This window comes from Aegilops tauschii, chromosome 3 (assembly GCF_002575655.3).
Source record: "Aegilops tauschii subsp. strangulata cultivar AL8/78 chromosome 3, Aet v6.0, whole genome shotgun sequence".
NCBI classification, from domain to species: Eukaryota; Viridiplantae; Streptophyta; class Magnoliopsida; order Poales; family Poaceae; genus Aegilops; species Aegilops tauschii.
The window spans coordinates 608,700,710-608,714,895 of NC_053037.3; positions in this window are offsets into that span (position 1 = coordinate 608,700,710).

The window sequence follows — 14,186 nt, forward strand, 5'->3', positions numbered from 1 at the left end:
CTAGGTCGCGGCCCGGAACGGCGTTGCTGCGCGTCGTCGCCGGAGAAGAAGAACAACAACGGTCGGGGAGGGGGGCGGGATGGGAAGGCCGCGGTAGGGCTCGGGTGCTGCACGGCTCGGGGCACGGCTCGGTGTCCTCTTGTACCAAGCTGGATAAGTTAGTGGGTCCCACGCTGTGGGTCCCGCTCACCTGACCAATGCTGAGCTGGATAAGTTAGTGGGTCCCATGTTGTGGGTCCCGCTCACCTGACCAATGCTGAGCTGGATAAGTTAGTGGGTCCCATGCTGTGGGTCCCGCTCACATGATTCGAGTTTTAAACATGTGTCTTTGGATTAGGCAGCAGTGTCGCACGGCAGCTATTTTTTCCAACAAAGATGTCGCATGAGAGCCATTTGAACCAACGATGTCGCATGAGAGACAATTCAACTCAACGACGTCGCATGGGAGCTATTTGCCCGCGAACTCGATGCAAACTCAACAGGCAAAGGTGAGAGATGATTCACTGCTTCATCTTTTTTTTTTTGCAAAAAAGATTCACTGCTTCATCTACCTCTGTGCTAGTACCTAATTAGCTCTCAACTATATACGTATGCGAGCTCTTTACTGGTAGCAATGTGGTAGCTCTGTACTAGTACTATAGTAGCTATGTACTGAACTCTGAAGTATGCAAGCTATCTACTCTCCTCTGCTCTTCAGTTATACAGTACAGGGGAAATCACAAATTGGTGAAAGCACCTTTTAATGAATTTAGTGCCCATAAGACCACATGTAACTAGAAAACTAAACCTCAGTTACACATCTAACATATCAGAAGGAATAACCAGCAACTAATCCATATTCATGTACATATTTTTATTTGAGCATAAAACCATTGTGCATCTAACATCAAAAGGAATGGTAAGATAAATTATTACATCTCAAGGGAACTGTCATGTAGAGCAATCCTGAGATACAAAGTTTACAAAGAGCTATTTAAAAGTGTTTACACTTCTGCTTCGGTAGACCCCCCTTAAACACATCGATGGCTCAGATTATCTCATACCCCTTCATAATTAAGGGTAAGATGGTACTTTTTAAAAGTACGTCGTGCGACCTCGTATACAAATTGCACAGGCCGGCCCATTAAGCCACGTCCATTATAAGCAACATTAAAATATTAAGAAAAAAGAGTCCTCATGACCTCACACTTAGAGCCGTACGCTGCTAGCCAGTTCACCCCACAGCCACTTTGTATCATTTTATAGTGCAAAATATATAAGAAGACACAACAGTGTTCACATATAAGAAATATTTTCTGAAAAACAAGTTCGAAACTCTAATTGAAAAAAATGTGAACAATTTTGAAATGTCGAATATTTATTGAATTTATGAACATAATTTGACCTAACATTTTTTGAAATTTGAACAAAATTTCAAAACATGAGCAATTTCCAAACATCTTTCAAAACATGAACAATTTTTAAAATTTGTTGTTTTATTTTTTCGGTTATTGTTTGTCCTGTTTTCCTTCTATTTTTTTCTCTTTACTTCATTTTATTTTCTTTATTAAAATTCATCAACTATTTTTAAATCATGAACCTTTTCTGGAATCCATGAACTTTTCAAATTTGTGAATATTTTCTTAAATTTACAAACTTTGTTTTCAAATCCAGGAACTTTTTTGCGAGCACGTGGGCATTCCCATGGTAGGCATCCATGTCATATTTGAACGATTTCTGACACTGTATGGAAGTTGCGACACGTCTGGCCATTTATCGGCCTTTTTTTTATCGAGAAATCTCCAGAAAATTGAAAATTTGTCGAAAACATAAAGAACCTGGTATGGGGCCTTTAATTGGTCATACAAGAGCATCCAATTGCCATAATTATTTGTTGGGCCTGCTACATGTTTAATTGTGTTAAGCTAGCATGACGCTTGATAAAAGAAACATGTACTAAGACCTACCACCGGTCATTTTTTTGTTTATTGTTTTTGATATAGCTTACCGCTCATGCCAAGTAGTTACCTACCACCGGTCATTGTAGCATGAGAAAGCAATTTGTCATTATCCTGTAGTGAATGCATGGCCAATTTGATTGTTCGAAAGCAAAATATAACGGAGTGCTAGTAGTTTAGCTCCGTTGTATAGCTGCTGTAGCAAAACGCAAATGTACTGTAGCGCAGCCCCAACATGCCCGCAATTGTGGTGCTATAAAACTCCTACGCGTGCGGCACTCACGGGACAAGCACTACTTGGTCCATCGCGCAGCGGCCGCACGGGACGGACGGCGTGCTGCGTCCCTAATTTGATTTTCCCAAAAAAAAAAACTAAACTGACAAGATGCACAGTAATAAGAGCAGTAAAAAGAGTGACTAGACACAGCAAGTGGATTGTCTCAGTTGGTTATGGTGGCTGAAAGGAAACTAAGAAGTTGGTAGATTGAATCCTACCTCTCACAACAATTTTTTTGAAGGTTAAAAGAAGAAGAAGAATGGGCCAGGCCCAGGACGGAGGTGTGTGAGGGGCGGCTAATCTGCTATGTACCTCTTGTACGTATCACATCTCGTATAACTTATGATCAAATGACAATACTGCTCTTATACTGCCCAAGTGTTTATCTTGTATGTGACTTGATTGGCTACCCAAGACCTGGAAGAACAAAGAAATGATTTCTTATGAGATATAAACTTCAATTGGGAATATGACTTGGAAGTGAACAATACCTGAATTGGCAGCTGGTCATTTTTGAGATGTTGGCCATCCCGAGTCCGATAGCATTTGGGAACTCTGGATACAATGTTGATTCAAAAGTCAATACAAGCAAATGACATGTGCATGTTCATTTTAATTTCTAGTTATTAACTAATAAAATTCTCCCTGACTTGGTTGAGTGCTAGTTGGCGGCCGGTGATTATGAGCTGTTGGCCATCCGGAGTCTGATGACATCACAGAAGTCTACTTGTATAGCATAAAAATATCATATACTAATTAGTTCACGGACGAACATGGAGTAGAAGATCACACGATATTCATAGTCCTGGTTTTAGTGAAACCTGTAAAGCGCTTAAAGGTAGAGCAATTTTTTTTGGAAAACAACACATGCTATTCACGGGAGCATTAGCAAAATATTGATCTTTTTCTTTGATACAATAATCTATACCATTAGAGTTAGCAAAAAAAAGAATATGTCAAAGGAGAAATCTCAGGCAGTAAAATTTATAATAAACTTAGGTGGTACTCTGATGCATACTGTGCGCAACATCGTAGTAGTAATCATCACTAACATAATTATAATGCAATTCTGAAGGATTAATTTGCATGTGTTTGAAAGAAACAAGGCTACGGAAGATGAAGTACTAGGAGTAATTTGCATGTCATAGATTCAACTCTTTCTTTGTTTGTTTCTTTCAATCTTATCACCTTCGTATGATCAAGAGTGTTGACAATCTGTACATTCTAGGCGCAAGAACATACCTACGGACGATGAAGTGGCAGGAGCTCCGTCCATGCTGAAGAACACCGTAAATGTTGATCCACGGAGAGGACAATTTCCTATCAATCTTGATCTATATATTCTCCTTTGATCCAGGGGCAACAATTAACAATGGAATAGATTGGTACGAGAAAGGATGGATGAAGCCACGAAGAGGTTTTGGCGGCAATCTGTTGTTACGCGGGAGAGAAACATGTCGTTTTGCTGATTTTCTGGAACCTAACTGCAATTAGAAGATACATTGGGTTGTTTAAGTGGTGGGGTCCTCCCAGGATAGGTGTCGGCCACCCGTTGGCCCTGCACAATAGTGCATGCTAGGTTGTTTAAGTGGTGGGGTCCTCCTAGGACAGGTATCGGCCACCCGTTGGCCCTGCACAATAGTGCGTGCTGGGAACCCAGCAGGAGAGCCCGACCCCACGCCACCGGCGCCCAAAAAACGCCAACAACCTGGACGCACCACACATCTCGTAACAAACACGAGATCAGCCAGCTTTTTAGCTAACAGAAACGGGCGGGCGGCTGGGCGATGAACAGAGATGGAGAAAACGAGCAGCGGCGGCTGCATCCTTTTTACCCTCATCAGAGAGAGATAGAAGAGGGGGGGTAGAGTTTTGTTTATTGTTTTTTTTTAATTTCCTGGGTGCCTAGTTAGCAGTCCAGTTAGCATCGACTTTGGCGAAAACCGCTTGACAGACACAAAACCGAGACCAGGGTTGTGTTTTGGACCTCGTGGTTAGTTTGGGATGTATTTCGACCGGTTTCATAGTTCGGGGTTGTAAATCAAACTGAGTGGTTAGTTCGAGGTTGAAATATGGATTTCTCTCTCCAAAGTTAAGTGTCGCTGATTTAGTATAACTATGTACTAAATCAACGACACTTATTTGGAGACGAGGTGAGTAGTAAGCAGAACTAGTACTCATGAAATAACTCGTGGTTTGTGATTACCGCAGAACAATGCGAAAGTGGAAACAAAAAATAAGAAGAGACGAACAGTTCGTACGCAATATTGAAACACAGCCAAAATAACAGCTTGATGAAACATGTGTGGTGAAATTCTTCAGTCGAGTAAATCAGTTTGGATTCAAAAAAATGAAGCTGAAAAGGAAATATGGCAAAATCATATGGCTTAGCTTCGACCCACTTTCCAACTCATGAGATGATTGGCATGTCTCTTTCTTTAGCGAGAAGCTTGCCTGCCAAGGAAGCTAGTAGTGGCTCACTCCTTTGCTGTGTCACCTGTCAACGCTATCCCAAAATCAGACGGGCCAAGGAAAATTCAACAGGGCGACGGTGTACACCAAGTACCATGAGCGCCACATACACTACGACTGACAGGTGGACCAGGAGAGTCCGCAAGCCCACCCGTTAAGCACTCGCTGCCGCTGTGCGCGCGTACGCGTGGTTGTGCGCGAGTGTCACTGTCCATGGAAGGCTCGTGTGAGGGTACTGATGACCACATGCTCGAATTAGAGAACAGGAGAGAGTTTTGACATTTGACTCCGATACCAGATGATCCATCCTCCCCCTATAAAAATGTCTCCAGGGCTCCCCTGCTTTTCCAACAGAAACACACAAGCACACACTGACACACGATCAGTAGCAGAGAAGACCTGAGTTTTCTCTAAGCTTGGAGAGCAGAGGAAAGAAAGAAAGAGAGACAGGGAAATTTTAGTGGTGTAGAAGCTTAGCAGGGCAGACATGGGGTTTTGCTGTGGGCCTTCAGATGTCAAGGTGCTCCCCAAGAACCACTCTTTGGCGTCCTCGCCCTCGCCGTCCGCTAAAGAATCCAGCGGTGGTGGGAAGAAGAAGCAGCCGCAGGGCGTAAAGAAGGAGGGGAAAGAGAAGAAGAGGGGCAACCTTGACCGGGCTGCCATGGCGTCGCCCCGCCTCCCCTTCCATTCTCGACCCGGCCTAATGTAATAGATTATGAAGATTTCAGAACAACAGTGCATACATACAATCCTGTAGGTTCTCTTATTAGCTTACGCCTGGGTTTGCCTTGGTTGTTCCGCTGAAGATTTCATTTGTACTGTGTCCACATGTACTATTTTATTCATGGACGGTCGGTTGATGCAATTGCTGGTATTCTTGTCAATTTACTAGTAGACATTACATTCATTGTCATCAGGATACTATTTGTTTCCCTACTTTTATCTTGGATTGTTATTCCTCTGGCTTGACTGAACTTACTAGCTTGGGTGAACAAAGACATGATCTTTCATGTCTTCCCTCCCTGCGGAATGTGGATGTGTGATGCAGAACTAAGTAAAATAAAAAGAGAATTTGTCATCCAATAAATAAAGACATGTCAAAATGAAAGTACTTTACTTAGGATAGTGTGTTGACATAACTAAAAGATTCTGCTTCATCAAGGCAAACCCAACAAAGGATTGGCTCATGATTTTCTTTAACTGCATTGCACGTTTTAATCCTAGTTTCTATGTATGTCATAATGCTTACCCCATTCAAATATTTCTGCAACATTTTACCTTGGAGTTGTTACATTGTCTCAAGTTTAACCAAATTTAATGGTTTGCCACTAGTTCTGACTGGATTGGCTGCACTTGTCATGCCGATGTGGCTGGTTACCGGTACTCCAACTAGATAGCATAGACCAGCGGAGTGCGTCTCCCTACCTGCGCAACCCAGCCACGTGAGAGATATTTTTCGACAAAAGGTGTTTTTTATTGACTCAAAATCAAGTATCGAGCGATACAATTATAGTGAGTACACACCCAGCCTCTGCATAACTAGGATGCACTCAGCCAAAACTAACACACACACGCGCGCGCGCGAAGTATCACGTCGGCAAATAGCAAAGTCATTCAAGACTGAAGCTATGCCTAGTCGAAGGGGGAACAGGAAAAAAAAACAGAAAGCGATGAAAACAACGATTGACGACATACGGCAGTAACCATTGGCACCAATCATGTCTTGACAGCACAAGGACTGCGGAGAAGGTTCTTCAAAAGTGAGTCTTCAAAAAGAGAACTACCTGCAAGCGCCGTCATCGCCCAATCCTACCATCGAAGGTCAGATCGTGGGATTGCACCATGAAGATCAAGTCCGAGGAAATTCCGAGCAATTCCTTTATCAAGGTTACGACGCAGAGAACGCCGCCATTGCCAGGTATAACCAAAGGGTCATACCTAGGGTTTTCACTCTGGAGCTCGAGACCACCAAACGAAGTCATCCTATGTTGTCTCCTTCACTTGCCACGATCCAAGCATTAGTATACACGCACGGTCCTGATGGCTATATGCATGCATAAATGAGGTCTTAAAAGAAATGCTCAAAAACTGGCCGGATACCTCCACGGATGTTTGAGGAGCCAAATTTAAGGTGGACGGCTGTAGATGCCCTAACATATCTCTATACAGAAGATGTGGCACATGAAACATGGAAAATTCAAACGGCTTCCACCCACTTTCCATTACAGGAGATGATTGGCAGGTCTTCAATCTACTCTACACGAATAAGTCATTTTCCCCTAGAAAATAGAGAAAAAAGTCGCTATCTCGAAGACCTTGTCAGCCAAGCAATCTCCCCTCTACGCTGGGTCACAGGTCAATGTTGCATGACCAGCAGTATCCTATCAGCAAGGCCAAGGAAAATGCAAGAGGCCACGATACACTGCATGCATAAGATCCCGTGTGTTCTCCTATTAGCTTACGGCGAAGGTTGGAGCTTAGGATTGAATAGTTTCGGCTGCTCGGTTGAAGTTGTGAGATTTCACTGTCGTCGCATGTTCTATTTATTCATTGATTTGCTGGTTATATTCCATGATTGAAATTGCGGGTGTTTTCTGTCAATTTACAAGAGATGAGCTTCATTGTCATCGGGATACTATTTGTTTCCCTACTTCCTATCTTGGATTATTAATATTCCCTCATTTTTTGGGGGAATATATTCCCCTACTTGACTCGGTTCACTAGTTTACCCAAATGATAACGGCCACACGTGAGGCACGAAGCAATTTCGCTCATATGTTTTCTTATGGCAACTTTAGTTACAAGAGGATGACAACTTCAATTGTGAACCGAGGAACACCTCCTGCTTGTAGTCAACGTCCTCCTCATCGTCATCGCCTGCCAAAGATTCACGCGACGGTGGCAAAAAGAAGCAGCAGCAAGGTGTGAAGAAGGAGCAGGGGAGGGAGAAGAAGAAGAGCAACCTTGACCGGGCCGCCATGGCGACGCCCCGCCTCCCCTTCGATTCTCGGCCCGGTCTCATGTAATGTTAACCGGGAACTACAATGCATGCATAAGATCCCGTATGTTCTCCAGTTAGCTTACCGCTAAGGTTGGAGCTTGGGATTAAATAGCTTTGGTTGTTAGGTTAAAGTTTTGAGATTTCTATTGTCGTCACATGCTCTATTTATTCATTGATTGGTCGGTTGCATTCCATGATTCAAATTGCGGTGTTTTCTGTCAATTTACAAGGAAGTTCATTGCCACCGGGATACTATTTGTTTCCCTACTTTCTTTGTTGGATTATTACTATTTCTCTAATTGACTCGGTTAACTAGTTTAGGCGAGCGAGACTAAGCCTACATCACCATCAAAAAGACTAAGTCTACATGAACTATGAGCATCTTTTTTACACCCAGTGGCCAAAACCCATATAAATTTGACTGGTAGGCACTGGGCACGTTCTCCTCAAAAGTACGTGTAACAAGAATCTGTGACCAAACTATAAAATAAATGAAACCAAACATTTCCCTATCATAAAAGGCGGGAGAAGAAGCATGGTAAAACCAAAGGAACAACTACCACCACTTTCTATCCCAAGAAATAATTGGTTGGCCTTCATTCTACTCCACATAAATAAATCGATTTTCCTCTTCCCTCAACCAAGACACGAGCGCCGCCTCTCAGTTGATCTCTTCTTTCTCCTATCTCCACATCCTCCCACCTGTCTAATGCTCCGTCCGGAGGAGGGGAGAACCACAGTTTTGCCAGTTTGACGTGTACCTAGGGTTAGAGCTTGGTGTTGTGGTGTCATTCACTAGTAGAAAAAGGGGCTTTCGTTCGGGCCTGGCCAGCCCATTAGTCCCGGTTCTGCCACGAACCGGGACCAATGGAGGCATTTGTCCCGGTTCGTGAGCCCAGGGGGCCGGCCGGGGCCTCGTGGGCATTGGTCCCGGTTCGTCTGGGCCCATTTGTCCCGGCTCTTGGCACGAACCGGGACCAATGGGCCTCGCTCCTGGCCCACAACCATTGGTCCCGGTTCGTGGGAGGAACCAGGACAGAAGGATGGCCTTTAGTCCCGGTTACAGCCACGAACCGGGACAAATGAGTTGCCTATATATACCCCATCGCCGGCGAGCAGAGCACTCCACAGTGCTCTGTTTTTTGCTGGCCGGCAAGGAAGGGCATTTGGGTGCTCTAGCTCACCTCTTATGCATGTGAGGTGTTCGATGAAATGCCCGAGCCACACTAGTTAAGCTTTCTCCTCTCGAAGCTCGACCTTCGAGCTCCATTTTTTCCGAGATTTGTCTAGGTTTAGCGGTCCGTCACGCACCGTCCTCGTCTTCACCGCCGTCGATCGCCCGCGCCGATCTCGTCGCCGGCACCACCGTGGCGAGCCTCTTGTTCTTATCTTCTTTCTGAAAGAAAAAAATCTTACTTTAGATAGATACTTGTCTAATTTTCTTACTTTTGACACACATAATTATATATAATGCACGCAGATGAACTGGCAATGGATGTACGGTGACAGACACACCTCTGAGTACATTAAGGGCGTGCATAATTTTCTCGAAGTGGCTGAGGCAAACAAGCAGAATGGTTTTATGTGTTGTCCATGCCCTAATTGTGGGAATACGAGGTCTTACTCTGACAAGAAAATCCTTCACACCCGCCTGCTTTATAAGGGTTTCATGCCACACTATAATGTTTGGACGAAGCACGGAGAAATAGGGGTTATGATGGAAGACAACGAAGAAGAAGAGGACGCTAACAACTATGTGCCCCCATAATACGGTGATGCTGCAACGGGGGAAGCTGAAGATCAAGAGGAAGCTGAAGATCCAGAGGAACCAGACGATGTGCCCGATGATGATCTCCGCCGGGTCATTGTTGATGCAAGGGAAAAGTGCGAAAGTGAAAAGGAGATGTTGAAGTTCGATCGCATGTTAGAGGATCACAAAAAAGGGTTGTACCCCAATTGCGAAGATGGCAACACAAAGCTCGGTACCGTACTGGAATTGCTGCAGTGGAAGGCAGAGAATGTTATGCCTGACAAAGGATTTGAGAAGCTGCTGAAATTATTGAAGAAGAAGCTTCCAAAGGATAACGAATTGCCCAACAGTACGTACGCAGCAAAGAAGGTCGTATGCCCTCTAGGATTGGAGGTGGAGAAGATACATGCATGCCCTAATGACTGCATCCTCTACCGCGGTGCGTACCAGGATTTGAACGCATGCCCGGTATGCGGTGCATTGCGGTATAAGATCAGACGAGATGACCCTGGTGATGTTGAGGGCAAGCCCCGCAGGAAGAGGGTTCCTGCGAAGGTGATGTGGTATGCTCCTATAATACCACGGTTGAAACGACTGTTCAGAAACAAAGAGCATGCCAAGTTGATGCGATGGCACAGTGAGGACCGTAAGAAAGACGGGAAGTTGAGAGCATCCGCTGACGGGTCGTAGTGGTGAAAAATCGAGAGAAAGTTCTGGGCTGAGTTTGCAAGTGACCCAAGGAACGTATGGTTTGCTTTAAGCGCGGATGGCATTAATCCTTTCGGGGAGCAGAGCAGCAATCACAACACCTGGCCCGTGACTCTATGTATTTATAACCTTCCTCCTTGGATGTGCATGAAACGGAAGTTCATTATGATGCCAATTCTCATCCAAGGACCTAAGCAACCCGGCAACGACATTGATGTGTACCTAAGGCCATTAGTTGAAGAACTCTTACAGCTGTGGAATGGAACAGGTGTACGTGTGTGGATGAGCACATGGGGGAAGAATTTGACCTAAAGGCGTTGCTGTTCGTGACCATCAATGATTGGCCTGCTCTCAGTAACCTTTCAGGACAGACAAACAAGGGATACCACGCATGCACGCACTGTTTAGCTGACACCGAAAGTATATACCTGGACAGATGCAGGAAGAATGTGTACCTGGGCCATCGTCGATTTCTCCCGACCAACCATCAATGTCGAAAGAAAGGCAAGCATTTGAAAGGCGAGGCAGATCACCGGAAGAAGCCCGCCATGCGTACCGGTGATCACGCACTTGCTATGGTCTCTAATTTACACGTAATATTTGGAAAGGGTCCCGGCGGACTAGCTGTTCCGAATGACGCTGAGGGACGCGCACCCATGTGGAAGAAGAAATCTATATTTTGGGACCTACCATACTGGAAAGAGCTAGAGGTACGCTCTTCAATCGACGTGATGCACGTGACGAAGAACCTTTGCGTGAACCTGTTAGGATTCTTGGGCTTGTATGGGAAGACAAAAGATACACCTGAGGCAAGAGAGGACCTGCAACGTTTGCACGAAAAAGACGGCATGCCTCCAAAGCAGTACGAAGGTCCTGCCAACTACGCTCTTACCAAAGAAGAGAAGGAAATCTTTTTTGAATGCCTGCTCAGTATGAAGGTCCCGACTGGCTTCTTGTCGAATATAAAGGGAATAATAAATATTCCAGAGAAAAAGTTCCAGAACCTAAAGTCTCATGACTGCCACGTGATTATGACGCAACTGCTTCCGGTTGCATTGAGGGGGCTTCTACCGGAAAACGTCCGATTAGCCATTGTGAAGCTATGTGCATTCCTCAATGCAATCTCTCAGAAGGTGATCGATCCAGAAATCATACCAAGGCTAAGGAGTGATGTGGCGCAATGTCTTGTCAGTTTCGAGCTGGTGTTCCCACCATCCTTCTTCAATATCATGACGCACGTCCTAGTTCATCTAGTCGACGAGATTGTCATTCTGGGCCCCATATTTCTACACAATATGTTCCCCTTTGAGAGGTTCATGGGAGTCCTAAAGAAATATGTCCGTACCCGTGCTAGGCCAGAAGAAAGCATCTCCATGGGCCATCAAACAGAGGATGTCATTGGGTTTTGTGTTGACTTCATTCCTGGCCTTAAGAAGATAGGTCTCCCTAAATCGCGGTATGATGGGAGAGTGACTGGAAAAGGCACGCTAGGAGCGGACTCAATAATATGCAGGGACGGGCATTCTTGGTCTCAAGCACACTACACAATTCTACAGAACTCTACCTTGGTGACCCCGTATGTCGATGAACACAAGAACAGTCTGCGCTCCAAACACCCGGAGCAGTGTGACGACTGGATTACATGTGAACACATCAGGACTTTCAGCAGTTGGTTGGAAACACGTCTCAGAGGTGACACCACTGTTTGTGATGAGATGTACTCGTTGTCCAGGGGACCATCTTCGACTGTATTGACTTACAAAGGATACGAGATAAATGGGAATACATTTTACACGATCGCCCAAGATCAAAAGAGCACCAACCAAAATAGCGGTGTCAGCTTTGATGCAGCAACCGAGAGGGGAAAGGACACATATTATGGTTACATAATGGACATATGTGAACTTGACTACGGACATGATTTTAAGGTCCCTTTGTTTAAGTGCAAATGGGTCAATCTGTCAGGAGGCGGGGTACAGGTAGACCCACAGTACGGAATGACAACAGTGGATCTGAACAATCTTGGGTACACTGACGAACCGTTCGTCCTAGCCAATGATGTGGCAGAGGTTATCTATGTGAAGGACATGTCTACCAAACCGAGAAAAAGAAAAGATAAGGAAGCGAATACATCATATGATGAGCCAAAGCGCTACATAGTTCTTTCAGGAAAAAGGGACATAGTGGGAGTGGAGGGCAAGACAGACATGTCTGAAGATTATGAAAAGTTTCATGAAATTCCTCCCTTCAAAGTCAAGGCTGACCCAAGCATCCTGATAAACGATGAAGATTATCCATGGTTACGGCGCAATAAGCAAAGCACACAAGCGAAAAAAAAGTGAAGACTTTCTCTCCACAACTATTATGATGATACCATGCCAACTTTCAACCTTTTCGTAGTTCATTTGAAATGCCTGTTGTAACAGACGAGTTTCCGTATGAAATCATGATACTTCGAAACAGATTGTCCGTTTTGTACATGAAGTGCATCCAGTTTTTGCCGTAACCCTCTCTACTTTCTTGCACATGCTATGTGGGTGAAATGATGATACCATGCCAACTTTCAACCTTTTCAGAGTTCATTTGTAGTGCTTTTCAATTTCATGGTCTTATAGCTCAAAATAATCAGTAAATGCATGGAAAATAACAAATGAAGTCAGAAAGGGTTGAAAATTGATGATGTGGCTTTGAATGGTGCATTTTGAACACAGAAAAACTATGGAGTTCAAATAAGTTCAAAAAAATGAAATCCCTTTGTAACAGATGAGCTTTCGTCCGAAACCCTGATACTTCGAAAGAGATTGTCCGTTTTGTACACGAAGTGCATCTAGTTTTTGCCGTAACCCTCTCAACTTTCTTGCACATGCTATGTGGGTGAAATGATGATACCATGCCAATTTTCAACCTTTTCGGAGTTCATTTGAAATGTTTTTTCAATTTCCGGGTCTTATAGCTCAAAAAAGCAGTAAATCCATGAAAAATAATAAAATGCATAAAACTATAATATTTGTTATGATCAACTAAAAATCTTATATAAACCTCTAGTATTTTTGAAACTAAAATTAAATAAAATTTATGCAACTTATATTAACAGAGTATTTTTTGTTCAAAACATTAATAGCAAAAAAATTAACAAAATATGGTTTTGATTAAAACAGATATTTAAAACAGATAAACTTTAATAAAATATATAAGTAGAAACCAAATAAAAAATAAAAAAACTTTCATAACATAAAGCAAAAAGAATTATCATAAAGTGAAATAAATAAGTAATTAGAAACAAAATAAAATAAAATAAATAAGTTTTTTATTGTAAGGAGAAACAAAACAAAATAAATAAAGCAAAAAAGAAAACAAAAAACAGGGGAAAAATAAAAAATATGCCACCTACTAGGCCATCACTGCCTGAATACGACTAGAAACCAACCAATGGGCCAGGATTCAGGCCAGCAGAAGGCCCAGTAGGCCCATCAGGCATAGCAGTGTCAATTAGGCCCGTAAGCCTGCAATGGAGAGGAGCTCGAGAGGGGTGCGGCAGTGGGGCTTATAAACCACTGCGCGCCCCTCTCAACTAGCGAGGTGGGACTAAACTTTCGACGCGGGCGCAGCAGCACAAGGCCTTTGGTCCCGGTTGGTGGCACTAACCGGGACTAAAGGGGTGCATTGGTACCGGTTCGTGGCACCAACCGGGACCAATGCCACCCCTTTAGTCCCAGTTGGTGCCACCAACCGGGACCAAAGGCCCACCAACCGGGACCAAAGGCCTCTTTTCAGCAGCCCAAAGGGCGGGAAGCGGCGGCCTTTGGTCCCGGTTGGTGGCACCAACCGGGACTAAAGGATGGCATTGGTACCGGTTGCTGTCACGAACCGAAACCAATGCTTCGTCTATATAACTAGCACTTGTGAAATTTTTCATTCAGTTCGTCTTCCCCGCCCGACGACGCCGCCAGGCTGCCCCTCTGCGCCTCGCCGTCGCCGTCGTCGCCCCTGCCTCCGACGCCGTACCGCGCCGCCCAGACGTCGTCGCCGCCCCGCGCCCCC